At 40.7% G+C, this 23849-nt stretch overlaps 1 protein-coding gene across 4 annotated transcripts in view; it reads right to left on the reverse strand.

The window, feature by feature from the left end:
- SLC4A4 (solute carrier family 4 member 4) overlaps positions 1 to 23849 on the reverse strand; it is a 437388-nt gene that overhangs the window by 341654 nt on the left and 71885 nt on the right. The window contains exon 1 of one of the 4 annotated variants that reach the window (XM_082463734.1): positions 4042 to 4699. The exons of 2 other annotated variants lie outside the window; for them this stretch is intronic. The gene's annotated coding sequence lies outside the window, so the exon portion shown is untranslated. Of the gene's footprint in view, positions 1 to 4041; positions 4700 to 23849 lie in introns of those variants that run through there. One more of the 4 variants, XM_082463736.1, reaches the window with a different exon arrangement.

Consider the following 23849-nt stretch of genomic DNA (forward strand, 5'->3'; position numbering starts at 1 on the left):
GTATATGTACAACTGATTCACTTTGTTATAAAGCAGAAACTAACACACCACTGTAAAGCAATTATACTCCAATAAAGATGTTAAAAAGAAAACACACACACACACAAAAAAAATCCACAAAGTCAAAAAAAAAAAAAAAAACCTTGAAATACTAGTTGGTGATTATTTCCTTTTACATCCTAATTTCATGTAACTTCTTTCTGTATCCATTCTCCATGAAAAACAAAAGTTAGCTCTCAAGCCTGGAGCTAGAACGGGCACACACAAACTGAAAGCTTCACCCGCGGGCACTGCAGGACCTGAACTAAAGAGGAGACAGGTGGGTGCCTCCGCTGAACAGAATTACCTACAGGAACGGAAACTCTCACTTTACACCAGGATCAATGTTCATCTGCTTTAGTATCTTAAAAGCTGTGACTAAAACAATACTCGTTCATTTAATAACAGTCATTCAGTAAACAGGCGTCACTAGTTCAAAGATGAAATGTTCATTCCCACCTCCACCAATAATTTTCCGCTTAGTTTAAGAAAAGCATACAAAGTTCGCTGTGTCGTAGCTTCCTCATCTTTTCAACAAGCATGATAATCCCTTACATCTACTTAATTTGCAGGGAAGAAGAAAAATATGGATGTTTTGGCTTCTGAAAACAACTATAGATGTACATGGTTTCACCATTATTAGTTCTATCACCATCTTTTCAAACACATAACTTAATCCAAAGGCAAGTAAGACCTTATCATTGAGGGATGAAATTATGAACATCATGAAGAAGACTGGAAGAAAAAGTTTTCTCTCTTCTTTGTCACAGCAGGTAAATAAATCCATCACCATTCATAGCTGGCTGTCCTTTTGATGCCTTGTTTGAAATGCCATTTCACTGCTGAGACTAGAGAGATGCAATAAAAGTCATTGCCACAAAATCATTATGACAGTCATAAATATGGTTTCAGATATAAAATAAAATCGGCTACCTCTACAAATGAGTATTATTCGTGCACCTGTGCATGTGCATGTGTGTAAATGTACATCAGACAAAAGAACTGGGTAAAAGGTGGGTTAAAAGAATCCATCTCCACTGCTGCAAAAATAACTAACGGTGTGCGCTACGGGGGATATAAAATATCATCTTAATGTTAGAAGGACAGCAGCATATTTTCTATTTGTGACATAAACATATCAAATTCTTAGCTCTTGGGAGAAATGCAAAAGTGTATGTGAAATACAACTTAGCCCTGACCTTATATGAAAAAAACATTATTCTTCCCCTCCCTCAGAATTCTTGCATTATGCAAAAAGTTCCTGAAAGCAGCAAGATCTAGTTTAGTTTTGTAAAAGTCTTACTAACTTCCTGGATGTTCCTAAACTATGTGTTTTGCTAAATGGCTCCCCGAACATAGATAAATGTCATAAATCACAGGTTGGCCTGAGAAACTGCAGCAACAGTGAGAATCAAGATAGGTGTTCCGCTTACAGCTTCTTTTGTCCCATCAAATCATGTGCCCTGATTCTTTCCATTTAGCAATCAAGGAAAACCTCCTTAGAAACTTTCATCATCATTAGATTTTTCTCTTCTCAGTTTGTTCTTTCCACTCCCAATCTTTATAGCTATCAACTCCAGTCTTGGCTTCTATTCACATTAAAAACGAACACAGAAACGCTCCAAAACAAGTAGATGATGTGTGTTGCCACACTTAAGTAGCAGTGAATTCTCACAGGACTCTCTCCCCTAACAACAGTAGTCCTCGCGGACTGCAGCGCCCTCAGAGGCAGGCAGAGAAACCTGATTATCTACATGATTCAAAAACTTATGTGTATTTCCTTTCCTTAAGTGCTGTGTTTTCTTTAAGATGTAAGCTATGGCGTGACTATCCACCTTGTTATCAGAACAAGGGATCAGAACCTTAAAATTATACTTGCCGGAGCTAAGTGAAAAAAGAAATTACCACCAGAGTGTGCTGGAAGTTGTCCCAAAGGTTACCCGTTTCTATCACAATGTTTTCTCTAAATATGATTCCCTGTACTACTTTCACACACTGTTCTAACCCCAAAACATATTCTAATCATTTAAAAGGCTAAACTAATAACACTAACATTCAAACATTTAAAGCCATTTTATGTTAACAAAATGAACTAAAAGAGATACATATATTTTAGTAAGGCTCCAGAATGACCCCTAAACATTAAATGATACCCAAAACCTCATTTTGAAAACAGCTTCATGAAAAATGTTGGGGGATTCTTAGTATTCTGTTTTCACAAAGGTAGACATGCCTGGAACTTTCAAAATATCCCATCTTATCCCTCTCACCTCCACTCTGATAAATACCCTATGCCTCAAGAGTTCATAAGAGTACTACTTTCCTCTCTCTATCCATATATGTAGGAGTTTTTTGTCATCTTACCAGAGACTCTGAGATAAAGTTAAAACTATTCAATTTCAAGATGTAATAGAAAGAGAACAGAATCCTATCACTACATTTAACTTTAAAATGAAAGTAAAAGTTTTTTTTCCCCAGTTGTTAAAGCTATAGAAAAAGTAGACATGCTTTCTTTGATTGAAGTTATACTAATAACCTCAATCTAAGTGCCATAATGACCATGAAAATTACTTAAATGTTAATGTGATGGATACAAGGAAGAGAGTTCTTAAGTCAGAAACCTTTTCAAAAGACATTACATTGGCCATAAGAAGCTACTGAATACTGCTCTAACTGCTTTGAACAATCTATTCAAATCAAAATGAAAAACTAAGCCCTATTGAGCAATGTACACTTAAATTTAATTCAGGTAGTATTCGAACTCCAAGTCCCAGATACATGAGAAAAAGGGAAATATGTTACAATGCAGTGTCTCTTAGGAAAGGAATTGTTCCAGGATTTGAGACAATGTGTGTTTGGCACAGGCCAGTGTTCATGATTTCCCATTGGGAGTAACTTTCTCCAGCACTGAAGTGAAATGGGAAAAGAAATGAGGAGGGTAAACCAGAATTATAAAGTGCTCTTCATCGTCAAGCCTGGAAAGAGCTTGGTGCAGGCCAATTATGAAGGCAAGGCCTGGAGAAGGAATGAGGGGTGGACAAAACAGAAGTTTTACATGGAACTTTTTAAAAAAATGGTTTACGATGGTAGAACAGAGGTAGAATGGCTTCCTTCTCCATCTCTCATGTCAAGTTCCAGGTTTTTTTGTTGTTGCTGTTCTTTTGTTCTTTAATAACTTTCCTGCTTGTGGTGCTTGCTGCAGTTTGCTGATGTAGTTCCCAACTCCTGCCTTCCTTTGGTGACTCTTATTAACGGACTGGCAAAGGCTGGGTAAAATGCACTTAAGAAAAAAGAAATCACCTCTTCTTGCCAAGACGCACATGATGCCCAGTACCTGAGGAAGAGCTCCACTGTCGCCGGCCAAGAGAAATCCCAGTTTAACCTCTGCCTACCCTTTCCAAATCCATTGCAAATAATTGTGTGTGTGCCACTTGCAGAGAATCTGCCTGACTCACCCCCGCCTTCGGCGTGCCAGGGAAAGATGTGAATGCTCCATCTCGGAGCTGGCAGTGAAGTGGGGGCCGCGGTCTCGGCGGCACCTAAAGTTACCCCCCCCAAGCCTCCCCCGCTAGTGGGTTTGGGGATGTTACCCTCTCAAGCAGGTGCCCAGCCACACTGGGGCCACCCAGGCTCACAGGAACACACGTGTCACTGCGCCGGAGCCCAGCCCGCGGGGTACAGTGGCCCCCCAGTCCGGGCGGCAACGCCGGGTTACGCGCTGAGGCTTTACACTGGGGGAGAAACAGGACCACCCAAACTCTTTCTCTAAACGCGAAGAAGAAGAAAAGTACTTTTCCGCGTCCTCGTCTTGCACACTCCGCCAGCGCCCAGCCCCGGGGATGCCCGGCCAGCAACTGACCTCTCTCTCCCTCCCGGCGCGCGCCAGAGGCCGCCTGAGCCCCCTCCGGGACCTGCCCCGGGCCCGCCGCCCCAGCGCCCGCCGCCGCCGGGAGGCGGGGGACTCGGCCGACCCTCCCTCCCCGGCCCCGGCCGGGCGCTCACCTCCTGGGGTCCGGCTTCCGTCGCTCCTCCAGTTTGGCGGCTGAGTGTGAGGCTGCAGCTGCCGCCGCCGCCGCCTTCGCCGCCGCCGCCGCCACCGAAGCGCTGCCCGGCGCGCCGCCGGGGCTGGAAGCTGGGGGCCCGCGGGATCCCCGGAGGCGCGGGCTCGGGGCGCGGCGGGGCCGAACCGCGGGAAGTTGGTGCGAGGCGCGGAGCGAGCGGGGCGCGAGCCACCGGCGCCCAAGTAGTCACAACTTTGCCGCCCGGGTGGGTGCGCGCTCCGGAGCGGAGGGAGGCGAGGACGGGGCGAGGGCGCTGGGGCGGGAGGGTCCTCGGAGCCGGCAGGACGGGAACCTGAACGGCCCGCAAGAAAAGGGGGGAGATAGCGCGGGGGGTAGATATCTACACGGCCCGCGTGGTGAGCGGCCAGTGAGTGTGGGAGAGCGCGGGCGTCTACTCTACTTTGCCTTCTGCAGCTCCTGCATATTTATGGGGATCGCCGACGTTTCTGCCAGTAACTAACACTGCAGCGGCGGTGCCCGGCCTGGACGCCCCTCGGGAGCGAGCCCGGGGAGGGCGGGGGGATCGGAGAAAGCGGCGGTGGCGGAGGTTGTGCCACGAGCGCGAGCCCGCGATCCATATTTAAAGCCGCGACTAGCCTCGGCCGGCCCCCTGCCCTGCCCTCGCTCGCGCCCGCCCGGCCCCCACCGCTCCGGGCCGCCGCTCGGCGTCAGCAGCCCGGGCTTCGGCGGCGGTGGCGGCGGCGACGGCGGCGGCGGCGGCGGCGGCGGGGAGGGGCCTCGGGCCGCACCGCCTCTGCCGGGGGCCCCGGCTCTGCGCGCAGCGCCCGGCTGGAGCTGACCGAGGACCCGGCTCCCAACCCGCTGCCTTCGCCTTCCTGGGTTCCCTCTCTCTCACGCCCTGAGCGGGCTGCGAGGACCAGCTTTTTGTCCTATTCGCTAGAGTTCCCCGCTGGGGAGAGCTTATTCTCTCTTCCAGAACTGAAGTTGCTGGCATTTCCCAGCCCCAGGTCAGTCTTGACGCTACTTTATAAAACTTGAGGAATATAGGTAGAGAGAGTGCTGCCAGCACACAGTATTAAGACATCGTACACCTTTAGCAGAGCATGTCTGGGGAGAGCACGGCTCTCAACCTTGTCCTTCGCTTATGTCACTGGACTTCTGTCGTCCTCAAGCAGTTTGGGAAACATCTTTAAGCCATCCAAGGGAGTTTCTTGAGGATATAAACGGATTATTGTATTTACTGTGTTCCTAAGGCCAATTAGAGTTTAAGTCCCCTTTGCCAAGCACATACAACTAATAATATATCAATGACCCAGCCCCATCGTGATCAGTTAGGTAGACCCTTAAGCTATAAACAGACCGTCAGCACAGACACCATCTAATGTTTTGAGTACTGCTAGAGAGAAGCCTCTTAATGGATTTGAGCCGCATGGTATATGACGTAAGCCTATATAAGCCTATTAATACATATTATATATATAATATACATGTGGAAGTCACTGACCAAACTGCATCTTTGAGGATAGCCACCAAAACACATAAAGCCCAAGAGAAATAATATCACATACTGACAACCTGCTCCAAAGATTTGGTTCCAAACCTTCCTTCAGTGCTAAGCTGTAATTAATAAGACCGGGGGCGGGGGGAATCTGGAGGGAAATAATTTGGGGACAAGGCTTTTTTTTTTTTTTTTTGTCTGCGTTGGGTCTTCATTGCTGCCTGCAGGCTTTTCCCTAGTTGCGAGGAGGAGGGGGTGGGGCTACTCTTTGTTGCGGAGTGCAGGCTTTAGGCGCGGGCTTCAGTAGTTGTGGCACACGGGCTCAGTAGTTGTGGCTCGCGGGCTCTAGAGCGCAGGCTAAGTAGTTGTGGCAGTCATACTCCACGGCATGTGGGATCTTCCTGGACCAGGGCTTGAACCCATGTCCCCTGCATTGGCCGGCAGATTCTTAACCACTGCGCCATTAGGCAAGTCCCAGGGGAAAAGACTTTTCTTGCCAGTATTTAAAACTGGAATAGATCTATTGTACCTCACCAGTGCTTGGGAAGCAGGTATATACTCGTATCTTTTTAAAAAACTTAGTGTGTTTAAAATCCTTAGTCAATGCTCAGGAGACACTAGGAACTACCAGAAGCTGTCTGATGTTTAAAATTAAATTGCATTAATGTTGTGTGTCTGGCTGTTGTTACATCTGGCTCACATATATGCTCACACAGTCAACATGACCCACTGCAGTGATGTGGGAAATTCAAAACAGAAGATTTTTTTTTTTTTTTTAGCTTTAAAGGTTTTCCCTACATAGTTATATTTTGTTTTTCGACTAATGTTAAAATTAACTTTCAGTCCCTGAGCACACAGTTAGCAAGAATCAGCAACCCCAAAGTAAGCTCACAGGAAAAGAGAAGACACTTTTGTATTAAGAACTTACAACTGCTGTTCAGCAGTTTTTCACACTGTGGATTATGTATTTCAACATAGCTGACAATTTCTCATTATAATCGTGAACCAGCCATGAATGGTCAGCGTTGGTGACTGTTTGGGAAAGGAAAAATCCAAGAAGCTTATGTTTTCCAATATTCTGCTTCAAAATATATCAAACTGTCCTTCACACAAACCAAATAAGTAACCCCTGAAGGCATTTCACTAACAAGATTGACAAAATTTTACCCTGAAAGACTATGCAGCTGGAGTGTGGGGTGGGAGGCAGAGAGGGAATTAGAGCACTTTGGGCTGAGGTTTTGTGTGTGCCTTAAATTAATGAGAAAAAGAGCTGTCACTGGCAACAAGCCAACAACCTGTTATCTTTCTCATTACTTGATGTTTGGTATCCCACAATTAAAAGAGCATGTTCCATTTCCTTTCCTATTGATTATTGTCCAGTAATTGAGATGCATGTGTTTTTCTTTTGAAAGGTCATTAACTTTTCTCGTTATCTCTGCATGTGGTCACCTTTGCTATTGCTATTCTGAGCAAGGACAATGAATCCTGAGATCTTTTTTTCACTGATCCTAAACCTTGAATTATGTCCCTTGATTCTCATGAGCCCAAAGAAAGATTTATTTGTTCATTTTGTACTGGAGTTCACACAGCTTGGTGACAAGAAGGATGAACAGAAAAAATTAATGGAATTAGAAAAACAGTATAAGTAGTCTTTTCGGATAATGATTTTTTTTTTTAATAAGTAACTCTCTGTGGGGCTTCCCTGGTGGCACAGTGATTAAGAATCCACCTGCCAACGCAGGGCACATGGGTTCGAGCCCTGGTCCAGGAAGATCCCACATGCCACAGAACAACTAAGCCCATGCTCCACAACTACTGAGCCTGCGCTCTAGAGCCCATGAGCCACAACTACTGAGCCCACGTGCCACAACTACTGAAGCCCGTATGCCTAGAGCCCGTGCTCCGCAACAAGAGAAGGCACCGCAATAAGAAGCCCGCACACAGCAACAAAGACCCAACGCAGCCAAAAATAAATTTAAAAAATAAATTTATTAAAAAATAAAATAACTCTCTGTGCTAAATGACCTTCTAGAATACTAACCCACTACTTAACTTATCAATCAAGTTTCTCTGATATCATCCAACGTCCTTATAGGCACCTAAAGGAAACAAAGATGAGAGGAAGAACCTTTGTTTCAATGACAGGCACCATCTAGTGGCAGCAGGTGATGAAACCTCCTGACGACCTAAAGTCTCCAGCAAGAATGAAGATGAAGGTTTTCGAATAGGCAGTCCAGGCATTCCTGGTCTTGGAGAAGCTTGGCACTCTTTGATTCTAAAACAAGAAGTTTGTATGTTAAAAAGTAATGCAACTAGTAGACCCTGTGTCGATTATTCACAGAAGTAGGGCACAGATCTGACCTGCAGGTAGAATTATTGCCACAAAGAGTTTTCTCAATCTTTGTGTGATTGTGTATAGTCACACCTCTTTATAAGGACCTCTATTTTTTTTTTACTTAAAGACCTCTGTATTTAAGTTTCTTTATATAAACCAAGGAGTGTGATGGCTTGTCACTGAATATTATCTATAAAGCATTTTTTTCAACAAATAGCAGAGCCCATAAACTATTATTTGGGGGTTTTTATTATTCTATTTTACTAGAAAAGAAAAAAAGGGTGAAAGATATAATTGAATGCTTATCCTGGAGTTATACAAAATTGCAACATTCATACACATCTCATTTGGGGCCCTAAACAAAAGGAGGTAGTATAGATATGTTATATCCTCTTACTACAAACTTCAAAGAATAATCAGAAATGTTTCTCAATATCAGCTTCTTTTTAAACACATGGCTCATTGGTGGAAGTCTGATAAACATTTTGCTACACAGAATAGAGATTTTCTTTGTGCCAATACTTGTTTTGACTTGCAGTTGTTTTGTTATTAAACAATATTGCTATCAAATGCTCATTAAAGTGGCTGCCCTGGAATCAGTTTAATCAACCACTTCATACTGTAAGAGTAAGGAAAGAGAAAATCACTTTTTCTTCCCATCCTGGGACTAGTCTGGGATGAAACTGAAGATATAGACAAAGAGAGACAAAGAGATCACTTAAAGACTTCATTTTTGTTTCACTTACACTCCAGAAATTACATATTCAGTCTGAAAAATTCCTGAATAAATTCAGCCAACCTTGATATATAATCTATATTCCCTCCTTCAAATTCCAGGTTTAAAAATAACTGTAGTCCCACCCACGTAGAGAACAAACATATGGATACCAAGGGGGAAAGGGTTGGGGGAGGAATTGGGAGATAGGAATTGACATATATACACTACTGATACTATGCATAAAATAGATAACTAATGAGAACCCACTGTATAGCATAGGGAACTCTACTCAGTGCTCTGTGGTGACCTAAAATGGGAAATCCAAAAGAGAGGGGATATATGTATATGTATAGCTGATTCACTTTGCTGTACAGTAGAAACTAACACAATATTGTAAAGCAACTATACCCCAATTAAAATTAATAAAATATTTTTTAAAAATAACTGTAGTCCCTTTTTATGAGGAGTGAAGAAAGATGAACACAGGTTTTGTCAGCTGTCAGCATGGCACGAGCTAGGGAAAATAATTTTATTTGGTTAAATATGCGTCATAAGTTGCTTCACAGCTTAAACTACTGAACTCTCAGCCGTATCCAAATGTCATTTTAAAACACGTGGGACTTTCCTGGCCATCCAGATTTGATCAAATCCACGGATTTGATTCCTGGTCAGGGAACTAAGATCCCATATGCCGTAGGCGCAGCCTAAAAAAATAAAATTAATTAATTAATTTTTTAAAAAACTACATACCTAACGTCAAATATTAGAAGTGGTTCTAACTTCTAAAAACAGGAGACTATCTCTGTTCATGTCGAGTGAGGCAAGTTATTCAACGTTTCTGGGCCTCAGTTCCCTCAGCAATAAAATCAAGGGGCTTAAGATAATTACCCAAAACCCCAATAATTCCAATAGGATACTACAGTATTTTCCTTTAATAAAATTTGAACAATATGTTTGTGATAGAGAGAAACTTGCAAATATTTCAGAAATAGTATTGACACATTTATTATGAGTGCTCTGTTTAATAACGCTAGGCCAGAGTTTCAGCCTCTTCCTCCTACAGGAATTCTCCCATGGATCAGCCCCAACAGCAGGACACAGGCCTCTCTGTTTGGAAAGGAACAGGGAAAATTAAATTGAGCTACTAAGCCACTACAACCTATGCTCTCTATGATTAAAAAGATTAGTCTGGTTTTAGGTAAGATAGTAGAGAATTACATCAGACTTTTCTACCAAAACCGACTCCCAGGGCCCTTGGACTCTACTAATCAGTGTGTGCGTGTGTGTGTGTCTGTGTGTCTGTGTGTATGTGTCTGTGTCTGTGTGTGACCCACTAGCCACGTCCCAGACACAGACAGGTGCTTGTTCCTTTGTATCCTGCTGGCCTCCCGCCTCCTGGAGGATGAATAAGCCCAGATGGCAGGCTGTTTGCTCTGAAGTTGCTCTTCCTTTTCTCCTATGGACTGAGTCACATGGACATAGCTGTTCCACTGTGTGGAGACAGGTTTTCTACAGATTAACCAACCACTGGATCAAACTGGTCCATGACCATTCTCATCCCATTGGTCTACTCCCCAGACCAGGCCTATCCTGCAGCCCACAACACCCCCCATCTCCTTGCAAATAACCAAACAGTTGACACTTCCAGTGCACATCTGCAAGACTGATCTCTTTACAGGAAATGCTGCAAGATTGAAATCTGAATATTAAAAGTTGCCTCTTCTTTTTCCCCCTATCCTGAGGGAGGACACATTCTGAGCAAATTTGCCCTTTATGACTTTTCAGTTTCCCCTTGCTGACCAAAAGATGCTCAGTTCTACACAGAACATGAAGCATGATTGGGTTATCCATTCAGCCCACAAATATTTATCAAGCACCTACTGTGTGTCAAGGACTCTTCCAGGTGATGAGTTCCTAGAACAAGCAAAGTCCTGGCTTCATGGAGATTACAAGTGGACAAATATCAATAAATAGACAAGCTAATCTCCATTTCCTTGGAATGCAAAATGCTGTGAAGTAATAAATGGTATAAATAGGGTGGCCAACCATCCCAGTTTATAGTTCCAGTTTACCCTCTTATCCCTGTGTAATGAAAATAGCACTCCCTTTCATTATCAAATGAGAAATTGCTGAGAAGTTATAGAATCACCCTAGCTCCAGAAGAAACAAAACACAGTGAGAGGGTGAGGGAGAGCCGTTTGCAAGTGGGTATTAGGGAAGGCCTTTCTGACATGATGATGTTTGAGCACACAGATCTGAATGACAAGATGAATACATATGAAAAATTTTAAAGGCAACTTGACAGGACAAACAGCATTTGGCACGAGTCTTAACACATAGTAGGAACTCGATAATTACTCATAGAATGATCGATTGCATCCACTCTTTTTGGAACATTAAAAAGAGAGACCCTTACTCAACCAGAATACATTTCTATTACAACAGATTCAGGCTCCACAAATTCCTTAAGACATCATTCTTCCTAATCTATAACTTGTAGACTGTATCTATGTATTTATTTGCATGTGCATAAAACATCTCTGGAAAGATATAAAAGCAACTAAAAGCAGTATTTGCCTCCAGGAAAGGAAACTAGGTGATTGTGGGGTAGGCATAGGGAGAAAGACTTTTCACTGTATCCTTTGTAATTTTTTGAATTTTGAGCCATGTGGATCAATTGCTTATTTTTTAACTTAAATTTGAATTAAAATATATAAATAATCTCATTTACCTGCCTATAACTATTTTCCATACAAGTACTATATAATTATATATTGTATATTATTGTAATATATAATTCACAGAAACCCTTCTGACAGACAGTAAGATTAATATCCTTACAAACTATGAAACAGAGGCTACTGCGACACCAGTGACAGGACTGGAATGTCTGAACCCTTTCATAGTTATTGGATGCTGTTCAGTGCTGGCAGTGTTTGCTCACTGCCCACCTGGGCTTTGTTCAAGTTAGTGTTGTGGGATGAGAGGATCTTCAAAAGAATATTGCTGCTTTTCTTGCACCTGGGCAAATAAAAACACAGTACAGAATTTTAAAGTAATGTTTTATTGGGCATCTTGTTGTACCTTTGATTATAGCTGTTGGTTTTCAAAAACGAAAATCTGTTGCTTTTTTCTGTTATGATAGTAATATAGTTTCATTATAAAAAAAGTTGTGCAACAGAGAAAAATAGATGGAATGGCAGTGAGAAATATCCCCTTTCAGAGAAGACTGCTAATATTTGGGCATATTCTCCTTTTTGCATAATTAAGATCTGTGGTTTCCAGTTGATTGATCACAGTGTATTTTTTTTTAAATGATGTGGTCATAGAGACTAACTTTAAGTGAGGACAATCTCTTTTGGCATAAACACAAGTTTTAAGAGATACAGCTAGAAAAAAAGGGGTGTGGAGCCTGAATTTGGCTCCATCTTCCTAAACCCAGTTAATAGGTGTTACACTCTTATGTCAGCACAATTCCAGAATCGCCCTTCTGCTTATGAAAATTCACATGAAATAGGCTCTCTATTGACAGATTCTGCTATCTGGCAATGAAAATATTGATAGCCCCACTAACAATACTAATACATACTAATGCTGCTAATAGCCAACACTTACATAGCCATTACCACGTTCCAGGGATTGTTCTAATTACTTAAGATAAATGAACTCAATCTTCATAATAACCCTATTATTAGTAGTGTTATCACTCCCATCATCAAGAGAAGCAACGTGAATACCAGAACTCCAAACATCTTACATGTCAACTCTGTTTCAGATTTCCTCAAAATTAGTGGAAGTTTGGAGTTGGGGGTTGGTCTTTCTCTGTGAACTTAAACATCTGATCCAGAGAGTTGGCTAATTGTTGGGGAAATCCACACAGTATGATACTTCAATTACATCTACTACTCCAATTTCAACTGAACCTGACAGAGCACATGCACACTAATATCAACACCTGCATATACTTTCTGAGAACTCAGCTATCCAAAACCAGAATGTTTGGAAGTTGAAGCCACTATAGTTTGGTTTTATTTTCTTTTTTAACATGGCTGCTTTTAAATCACAACTATTTAAAATGAGATTTTTTGGGGCTATTTTCTTTTAACTTCAATTACATGTATGTGCTTTCTAGCCACTCATCCCTATAGGGCACAAAATAGACATACAACGTATATGTTTGAAGGCCATTAATAACATTCCATGAACGGGTAACACCATGGTATTTGCTTGTTCCATCCCTCCTTAACTTTTTAATTTTTCATACTGAAATAAGTGGTAGAAGAAAATATTTTTCTTGGTATTCTGGTATGGTTATTGCTGTTTTGGTATTTAGGCCCTGGCCTTGTACTAGCAATCTTCATCCCTAAGTTAAATTTTAAGACTTTCATCTCTGTTTACCAAAAATGAACGTTTCATCCAGCATTACACAGAAATTGGTAACAAATTTCCTTCAGCACTTCTTACTTGCTTAAATTTAAAGGTTAGTATTTAGCAAAAATGGTTCAGAAACTTCTGTGCTAGCATCTGTAATGGTTAAGATAGAAACTGAAAGAGAAAGGTAATCTTCAAATAATTAAAAGGTAAATTCCTTTCCTCTCAATTTTCCATTTGAGTACTTTGGTAACTTTGATCCAGGGAAAGTAACCCCAGATCACTCCTAGGTGCTCACATTTCTTCATAGAGTCAGTGGTGTCGTAGAACCAATACCCTGGTATCCTAGTCCAAGGATGGTATTAAAATGAACCCTAAAGAGAGACAAAGTGGAAGAAAGAGCGCTAGACAGCTCTTGCTGCTCCAGCCAGGGGCCCTCAAATTCCATTACCGCTTCTTTGATTAAATTAAAATATAATAAGTATTGAGTACTTATTTAACACGTTGTCTATCCTGGCAAAAGTAAAAGACATTCCATTTAGAGAAACAACTATTCAAAAGCTTCTGCTGATGCTGCAGTTACTATTTGGAATAAAGAGCAGAGCAATCAAGTAGATGGAGGTGATTTTTCAGAGAATACAGAAGAAAATATTACATACTAGGTATAGTGGTTCTGTCCTAACTGCTTTCATAATCTTGCTTTAGCATAGACTACCAATCAAGGCAAACAGAAGTAGTCCAGTGTAATGCTAAAGTTTAAGCAAATAAATTCAGTGCTGCATTCAATAATTAATAATAGCTACCATTTGTCAAGAACTTCCTAATCCTTGTTGATAAGATAAAAATTATCCCTATTGTACAATTAAGGAAACAGAAGCCCAGAAACAAGTACCAAAGTTATGGGGCCAGGGTTCTGAAACCAGGCCTAAACCTCCACTCTTTCCACTCTACCATGCTTCCTCAATCTACCCCTAGGGGGTACATGGAGAAAATTAAGATTACATGGTCCTTGGTCTTTGGTGAAAAAGTGTGGGCTCCTTACCACCCACTCACCCCAATTTTCAGTCTGAACTGCACACAAAGCAGGTGAGTCTTCCTAAAGCACTGTTTTGATTAAGCTCCTACCCTCCCGAAAAAACAACAACAACACTTCCGAAGCTCTTTATCAACTACTGAATAAAGTTCAAATTATTTAGCTTACAGTTAGTGACCTTTCCTGACCAGGTTTCAACCAGCTGTATTTGCTACTGATCCCATACATAGCTTGAAGTATGGGACTTCTCACCACTCCCCAAGCATGCATTTCATTTTCTTGGTCCTGGTTACTGACTCAGGCCAATTTATTTTACCAGGAATGAATTTCTTTCCTCCACCTCCATCTCCACCTATTGAAAGCCTTTTTATTTTTAAACACCCAATTAAAGTGCTACCTAATCCATATTATCTTCTCTGATTAGTTCAGTACAGAAGACCTCTCTCTTCTCCATACGGAGAGCATTTAGGTTGTGCCACTTAACGTCTCAATGTAATGAGGCTTTCAGTATGTATTCCTCATTTCCCCCACAAAACTGTAGCCTCTGTGAGAGTAGAAAATGGATCTTACACATTTTTACATTCTTCATCTCCTCTAGTGCAGTCCCATGAATATAATAGGCTCTCACCAAAAATTGAACGAAAAAATAAAGAATGAATAAATGAAGCTTAAGTTGAGTTAATGACAATTACAACTTCAAATATAGTAAGATCTCCCTTGAAAGGTCAGACTGAACCCAAAAAGCACTTGTGAGTTTTTACTTTTCTGTGGCTATTAATTTAAAAATCATCTTGTGTGTTCAGTCATGGGCTTTAGTACAATATGGATAAGTTTTCATGAGAAATTAGGCTTAAACATATGATTTTTCCTTGTTTTAAGCAATCTTTCATTTATTTTTTTCAAAAAAATATTTTTGGAATGTCTATTATGCACCAGATCCAATGAAGTACTGAAGAAACAGGGGTGAGCAAGACAGAAAAGGCCACTGTCTTCAGGGAGCTTAAATTTTAATTGGGAAGAGAGGCAATAAAGAAGTAAACAAATGTATAGAATAAGTTCTACTACAGAAATTAATATGATGATAAAGGAAAGAGTAATGAGGTCGAATACTTTCGATTGGCTCCTCAGAGAAGGCTTGAGGAGGTAACAGCTGACTTTAAGAGTCAGCCATGTGGAAAACTGTGAAGAAAACACTTCAGGCAGATAAAAAGCAGGTTCAAAGACTCTTGGGGGTTGAGGAATAAAAGGAGACTGGTAGAGCAAAATGAGCAAAGGAGAGAGTGGTATGGGATGAGATTTGGGGAAGGCAAGAGCCAGATCTTGCAGGGTTTTGCAGGTCCAGAAGAAATTAACATCATATTCTAAGAGCAATCAGAAGCTACTGAAGACTTGTAAACAAGGGTATCACATGATCAAATTTAGGCTTTGGGAAATTCATTCTTAATACTAAATGGAGATGGATTAGAGAGAAACTGATGGCTTGCATTTGGGGGAGAGCACTAAAGATGGGGAGAAGTGGGTGAATTTGAGAGGCATTTTGGGTAGAACTAAGTGGACTTGACAGATTAGATGTAAGAGTTGAAAGGACAAGAAAAATCAAGGATGACTCCTAAATTCTGGCTAGGAAATGGTGCTGTTTCCTAAGACAGGGATACCTGATGAGGACCAAGTTTGGAGAAGACAAAAACCACTGTTTTGATTTGGGGAGAAGATATAGAACACTGTTTTGAATGTAGTAGGTTTGGGATGCCTTTTAGACATCCAATTCTAATAAACAATCAGTATCGTAAAAATGTTAACATTTCACTAAACACTTACATTTTCTCAATTTTGTACTCACTTCTTCTTTGGCCAGGGCGGCAGATTCTATTTCCCAAAGAGGGTCTCAGTGACATCTCCCATTTCCACATCTTCTTCTCCGATGTGACCTTAACACTCCCCTATAAAGAGGTAGAGTCTAACTCTCCTCTCCTGGAATCTGGTTGGACTTGGGACCGCTTTGACCAACAGAACACAGTGGAAGTGAGGCTGTATGGCTTTCAAGGCTGGGTTATAAGAGATGATGCAGTTATCACTGTGTTTGCTGGAACAGTCATGCTTGGAGACTTGAGCTGCCATGTAAGAAATCCAACAGTCCTATGGCTGCCATGCCTGGCTCCAAGCCAATTCACTTGGAGCAGCCACATGAAGAAGCCAGCTGTAGGCAGTGCAGGTGGCAGTTCTAGTCTCCAAGTCTTCCCAGCACAGGACCCAGCCATATGAGCGAAGGGGGCTCCAAATGATCCCAGCCCTCAAATCCTTTTCAGCTGAAATCCTGGAGCAGAGACAAGCAACCTTGCTGTCCCCTGGCCTGACCCACAGAATCCATGAGCATAATAAAATGATTATTGTAAGCTACTCAATGTTGGGGTAGTTCATTAAGCAGCAATAGTACCCAGATCAGCCCGTTAATCAAACATTCGGGGAATAAATACATATAAGCTATACTCCTACCAATTTGCTGCCTGTACAGTTAAATACTACATTCTGAGCGGAGCACGCAATTCCCAAACAAGTTTCTTAAACTCTCATTTTACTTCCTCTAATAAAGGTTGAGTAACCGTATTAGTGGTGACTATGGGACAGACAAGGAATCAAGTTCAGACGTAAATTTGGCACTTGATTCTTCTTAGTAAAATTAAGTTTGGTAGTAAGCATATTCAATTTTGATAAAAACTCAAGTCAAATGAAGCCACCTTTTAAAGCCCTGATGCACATATCCACATTTTAAATCTTGTGATTTCCCTTATATTTCATAAGCAGTCTTCCTGCAGATAGCTCTAAGGTCACATGAGTGGAACTACAGATAGAATAGACTGCTGATGGATAAAATTCCTGTTTGACAGATGGTTAGGAAATTGGAACACAAAGTTGTTATGTTTTCAGAAGCAGTCCTCTGTATTTTTTTTCTTCTCTTAACAATCAATATTTTCTCTTTACCTTCCTTTCAAAAAGTGTGAAATAGGAGAATTTGGCCTTGGATATTAGGATGTTTTTTTCAAAATAGTACCTTAATTTGAAAAACTGTCTTAACACAATGTACTAAATTTTAAAATGAATTATTTTCCCAGGAATTAGCACCTGCCATCCTATGAGTGAATAAAGTCAATTTGCTTTGCCTCTACAGCAATCAGAAATATTTAGTGACTGATCACACCTTCCTATGAGTGACTAGCAAGCACTAACAATAAATTACATGGCTGAGATAGCAGTATTTTAGCTGGTCTTTAATCATATTTTACTCCTCAAAAAGTTTTAATTACTCTTGCAGATCCATAATCAATATGAAACTTTTAGCCTTTTATGGGCAAAATAAACTGAACTCAAGAATCTTGACCCTGCTCCCTGCCTTCACTATTATGCCATATGGATAATACCAATATTGATACTCTATTTGGAGTGTTAAAATTCTGGAAACCCCTAAAAAACTGTAACTATATGTGTTTATATATATATTTTTTCCATTTCTTTCCAAAGAAATAAACTGACATAGTATTTGAAGCCTTAGAATGTTCCGGCTGCCATATGGAAATTTTTATTTTGGAAATTATGGGGTCATGTCATTTTTTTATTTTTTAATGATGTGCTATAACAACTTCAAAACAAATATATGTTTGTTTTCTAAACCGTTTGAATTTAGGGGCTTGTTACATTTCATGAATGTATACCCAATAAGAAATAGGATAAGAAATTAGTTTAAACCAGGGGTCACCAAACTTTTGCTGTAAAGAGTCAATTAGTAAATGATTTTGACTTTGATGGCCATATATCAATATTATGTCTCAACTACTCTCAACTCTGCCATTGTTGTGAGAAAGCCGCTGTGGGCAATATGCAAATGAATGGGTGTTGCTGGATCTGGCCACAGAAGGCCATACTTTGCCAACCCCTGGCTGAAACTAAAGGCAAGCTACATTAATAAAATATACTGGAATGTAAACATGTTTATTTATGAAAAGATCTACCTTTCAAGTCTTGTTAGTATCTCTTTATACCTCTTGTTTTGTTTTATTGCAGACTATACCATGCCACCTCACTCAGCCAACCTCCACTCTTGCAGACAACTGAGACAAGTCAATTATCATATTACATCCATGACTGGAATGCCACAAAACCACTCTGGAACACCACAGCAGAAAGAAACAGACCGAAGACTATACCTAGCATTTTAGAGTTGGAGGGAGGTGTGAAAATACTAATTCAAAATATTTAGCAAAGCATTCTATTACCTTGTGTAGATACATTCAAACTTAAAATGATGGCTGATGGGGGTGGGTACACTGCTCAGAGGCACTAATATCGCACACAGCGAAGTGGACACTCCCATTTCACTTAAATTAGAGAACCTAATAAAACTAGAATAACAAAAGTTAAGCCCACACCCTAACCAGTCTCACTATTAAGTAAAAGTGACAGAAAATGGTAGACTAAAAGAATAACTTTACAAAGTATTTCTACTCCTTTGGCTAAATGATGCATCTGATGTAGTCAACCTGGCTTAATTCTTTTTTTTTCCTCCCAGTTTGTGTTACTAATCACTTTCTAAAAAGTCATCTCCCTTCTACCTCTATGACTCTGAGTTCTAGCTCCCTGACCCCATGGTCTCTGTCAAAGATTGAATCATTCCTGATAAAGAACCACAGAACAATTTTAGGAACATTGTTTTAGTTGAAAAAGAATGTTACCAAAAGTAGTAAACAGCGAAATCAGGAGCAATAGAGTAGGTGAAAAAAATAAATGGAGCTGAAATATCAAATAAATGTGTCTAATGAATGCTTGAGTGCCTTGTCTTCCTAATCTTACATAAAGAAATTTTGACCATATATGGTAGACTTATTTTGCTTTTCCTCTGTCTTTGCAAGTTTTGATCCAAAATCAAGCAAAATGGTAAAATGCTCTTTCAGAGTAATAATCTATAGTTCTTTCTTGAGCTAATCCACTAATCTACTTTCGCCTGTGCTCTGCAGTCCTTTACGATTCACACCAATTCTCATAAAGACAAGGGATCAAGGCAAGTGGGGACTGAACTCAGGTGTTCTGCCACTTAGCCTTGAACTAAGACCACTAAATCCTGGGAATTATCTGGTTAACAATCATGCACTTACCTGACTGTGGTGGTATCAAATGGGATGTAACTGTTCTATTCCTTATTGGAAGATCTGCCTAAAAAGAGTATGCTTTGCAATAAGAGTCAGACAGGAAAGGGCATGAGTTTTGGAGTCAGACCAATCTGGGTTGGAAGCTTCACTCTACTGTTTATTCGTGGGGTAACTTCTATTATTAGGGTGATGGTGGGCTCTCAGTGTAGGTGGTAAAGGTGGGGGTATTACTAGTAGCTCAGTAACCATGCAAAGAAAAGACAATTATAGTGCCAAAATAATATTAAATAATCCTCTTGGTCCATCAAACATATTGAATGCCTCAATCTATGTTCTTATCGTCAATTGAGTGAGCAAGAATGATATCTCCTTAAAGGGACCTTGGCTGATTTAAGGCCACTGCTTGGCATGGAAATAAGCACTGGAAGAGTCTTCACTATTAAATTCATCCTCTTATTTCCTATGGCACTGCAAACCTCACTGTAATCCCACTCCCACTTAGTAGATTGGGGTGGGAGTAAGGTCAGAGTTAGAGAAGAGAGAAACAGATTTATTTCTATACGTTTTTATTCCTTTCTTAAACTCTGAGAACAGAATTAAATAATCCATGAGAGTAGACATTATTCTCTCCGTTATTATCATGGTTGTCTTTCCTTCATGTGTTAAAAAGTCACTATAGGGGCTTCCCTGGTGGCGCAGTGGTTGAGAATCTGCCTGCCGATGCAGGGGACACGAGTTCGAGCCCTGGTCTGGGAAGATCCCACATGCCACGGAGCAACTGGGCCCGTGAGCCACAACTACTGAGCCTGCGCGTCTGGAGCCTGTGCTCCGCAACAAGAGAGGCCACGATAGTGAGAGGCCCGCGCACCGCGATGAAGAGTGGCCCCCGCTTGCCGCAACTGGAGAAAGCCCTCGCACAGAAACGAGGACCCAACACAGCCAAAAATAAAATAAATAAATAAATAATAATTAAAAATGAACATCTGCTTATTAAAAAAAAAAAAGTCACTATAAATGTATCCTAACACAACGTTAGACCTAGAGTCTATAACTGTCTTTTATCACCTGCCATGCTCCTGCTCAGTTTTTTGCTTTTCACTCTGAACTTTGTTTTTTTGTTCACTCAACAATTTATACAGTTTATGTGTCAAACTCTAGGCTCAGCAGTGGGAATAAGCAACAGCGAACAAGACGTGACAAAGTCCTTGTCCTCATGGAGCTTACTGTAGAGTTCCTATGGAAAATAGTTACTAAAGAAATATACAGGGCTTCCCTGGTGGCACAGTGGTTGAGAATCTGCCTGCCAATGCAGGGCACACGGGTTCAGGCCCTGATCTGGGAAGATCCCACATGCCGCGGAGCAACTGGGCCCGTGAGCCACAACTACTGAGCTTGCGCGTCTGGAGCCTGTGCTCCGCAACAAGAGAGGCCGCGATAGTGAGAAGCCCGCGCACCGCGATGAAGAGTGGCCCCCGCTTGCCACAACTGGAGAAAGCCCTCGCACAGAAACGAAGACCCAACACAGCCATAAAAATACATAAATAAATAAATAAATAAATTTAAAAGAAAAAAAGAAATATACAAATAGGCAATTTATTAATTGGATTAGACAACAGTCATCATTGAGAGAATAGATGGAGATCTGCTCTATGAAAGTCCAGTGAGCTATCACCTCTATACCTAATGGGATGGCAGCCGAAGACATCTTTCCTATCTCCACATTCCCTGCCACTGACATCATCCCCTCAGTAAAACCCAACAGTGGGAGACAGATGATGATGCGCGGGTGGGGCAATAAATGTGCTTGTATAGTAAGTTAATGAAATAATCATACTGCCGCATGATACCTTTTCTCACCCTCTAACACTGTACTCGCCTTCAGGGAAATCACACAAATTGTTTACTTAACGCACACTGAGAGGCTTATTTGTTTTGTGGAGAAGAGCTCAGGCTGATGTTTCTGTCAGAACCCTATGGCTCACTCATGTTTTCATCTTTGTAAGAGAAAGAAAGTCCAGTTGGAAATGCTGAAGTCTCTTCTTCTGCCTCTTGATAGACACAATCCCCGCCGCAGGCACAGAGCCCTAATCAATACTGCAGAAGTATGGTTTCTTTGCAGTTTTAGGCAGTCCTAGAATTTTTTTTTTTTTTTTTTTTTTTGCCCATGCCATGCGGCATGTGGTATCCTAGTTCCCCCACCAGGGATCAAACCCCTGCCCCCTGCAGTGGAAGCACGCGGAGTCTTAACCACTGAACTGCCAGGGAAGTCCCAGTCCTAGGATTTTTATATTTATCTGGAGGGCAAATACTTACTATCAAAGGTACTACTTCTTCAAAATACAGATCTTCCTTCAGAGTTCATCAAAGTCTCATTTGTAACATCTAGCCAGTATATGAAAGGAGAGTGTGCCAGTAAGGAAAAATTAGTCAAAGCCCTCCGCCACCTTTTTTTTCTCTTCTAATTATCAGGATTGTTGTTGTGCTGTTGTTTTGACTTTTCAAATGTGGTAAAAAGATATATTCTAAGCCATGGACACTGCGTTCCTAGTCTGTATATTTTTGTCAAACCGTCTTCATTTATGTACTTTCTTTAGACCAAGGTTGTTTTTGTTTTTTCATAGCTCCCTTCTTTTCTGTCTGCTCCTAACTTCTACCTCTTCCTTCATCTATGCTGTCTCCCATCTTATGATACTAATGATATTACATTCCCTTCCCTCTGCCCCAACCATCCCCCCATTTTGGGTTTCCTCTCATTATTTAAGCTGGTTTCTGAATTTGTAAGGTGAATGTTCCTTTGCTTCCTATTAAAGAGCTATAGAAATAAAATGGAGCTCCACATGAGCAAAGCTCAGTATATAGCAGAAGAATTACAATTTTATCAAGCACCCAAAAAATGGCATCGAGTAAAATTTGACATTTATTATGGCTGTCCCTGTGTTCTTGGGGAAAAAAAAAAAAAAAGGCTGAGAGTTAACACTTACCTGGACATATGTATAAGATAAAACAATAGGGAATGTGTTTAATTCTTTTCAAATAGATATCAGCAAGGAAGAGGAAGTACTGGGTCATGGTTAGGACTCAACTCTAGAATCAAACTATATGGGTTTAAATCCTGGCACATTCATTGCTACCTACCTGACCTTGGTCAATGTTATCTAACTGCTCTGAGGCTCAGTTTCTACATTAGTAAAAAGTATCTACTTCATCTAGTTATTGTAAAAATTACATGAATTAAATAGATGTAGGGACTTCCCTGGTTTTCCAGTGGTTAAGATTCTGTGCTCCCAATGCAGGGGGAACGGGTTCAGTCCCTGGTCAGGGAACTAAAATCCCACATGCCTCATGCCTAGGCCAATAAACAAACAAACAAACAAATAAATAAATAGATGTCGAGTGCTCAGAAGGTGTGGTACATAGGAAGCATTCAATAAATGTTAGCTATTATTACGATAGATTCCAAATTGCAGAAATCCACATCTTTCTTTTTTGAATTCTAATACGATAGAAAATTCAAACCAAATGAATTGGAAAACTACCCAGATTTTTAGAGAGGCTTACTGATCATCATTTAGCAGTACAGGAGAGTCCTATATATTTTTTCATTATATAGACATAGATGTATACCTATACACACACATTTTGTATCTCTATTTTTCTTTTATAATTAAAGTTATATCTCATTTTTATTTACCTTTTTATTATATATGTATATTTTTAATAAATTACACATGAGGTACTGTGAAATTCACCCAGGTGTTTCCTGGGTTAAAAACACTGGACTTTTAAGATCTCCCAGGTGAAAATAATGGAACACGTTACTTCAGGACTCCGTTTTCCAATTCACATCAGATTCCCCTCTGGATTCTTGCAATCTGAGAAGCACACACAAGCTAACTCATCTCTTACTGGCCCGCCCACACTTTACCCATACTCTCCCTCTGCCCTGACCCAGAACACCATGGCAAAAAGGGATAGAGATTGAGCAGAATCCCTAGAATCAAGTCTGATGAGGAATCGGAATCCATGTTGACATAAGAAGTGCCTGCCAACACCAAATACCCTTCTCCAAGCCAGCTATTCCTTTTTCAGCACATTGCTACAGGGCTAAAGGGACTTAGGGACTTATATTTAAGGGGAGGTGCTTTGCCATTCCAAGTAAGTGGCTGTGAGAAGGTCACCATGGAAACCATCACTTGAATTTTGGTGTATTTAAAACCTCAATTCAGCGTTTAAAATCTGTAGTTTGCCCTTGAGAAACATCCCAGCTTTCGTATCCCAGCTTTTTGGTAAAAAAGCTTTGGGTAAGTGGGAGCAGGGGAGCAGAGGTGATTAGTCTGTTTATTTAGCTAATAAAACTAAACTGTTTTTTTTAGGCACAGTAGTTGGTTTCTTTGCCAGTGTAAGCAGGAAATTGGATTCATTATGTTTAGACATGCCCTTTCATTCAGGTCACAGTTGTACATTCCTAAATCTATTTATCATATTTAATATCTATGCAGATGCTGTGTGGCTACATGTTTATATTACTCCTTCCTAAAAAAAAAAGACACACTGAGTCAAGGATGTGTTTGCCTGGCATTCCAATTTTTTAATTGCCTCTTTTCCCATAAACCTAGGTTGTTGTTTATAGTTTCTTTCTCTTATAAACACCATGGTAACCAGGGAAAGAAAACTTTTCATGAAATTCATTTTCAT

The sequence above is a fragment of the Balaenoptera physalus genome (assembly GCF_965194825.1).
Source record: "Balaenoptera physalus genome assembly, chromosome: 5".
In the NCBI taxonomy this organism is placed as follows: domain Eukaryota; kingdom Metazoa; phylum Chordata; class Mammalia; order Artiodactyla; family Balaenopteridae; genus Balaenoptera; species Balaenoptera physalus.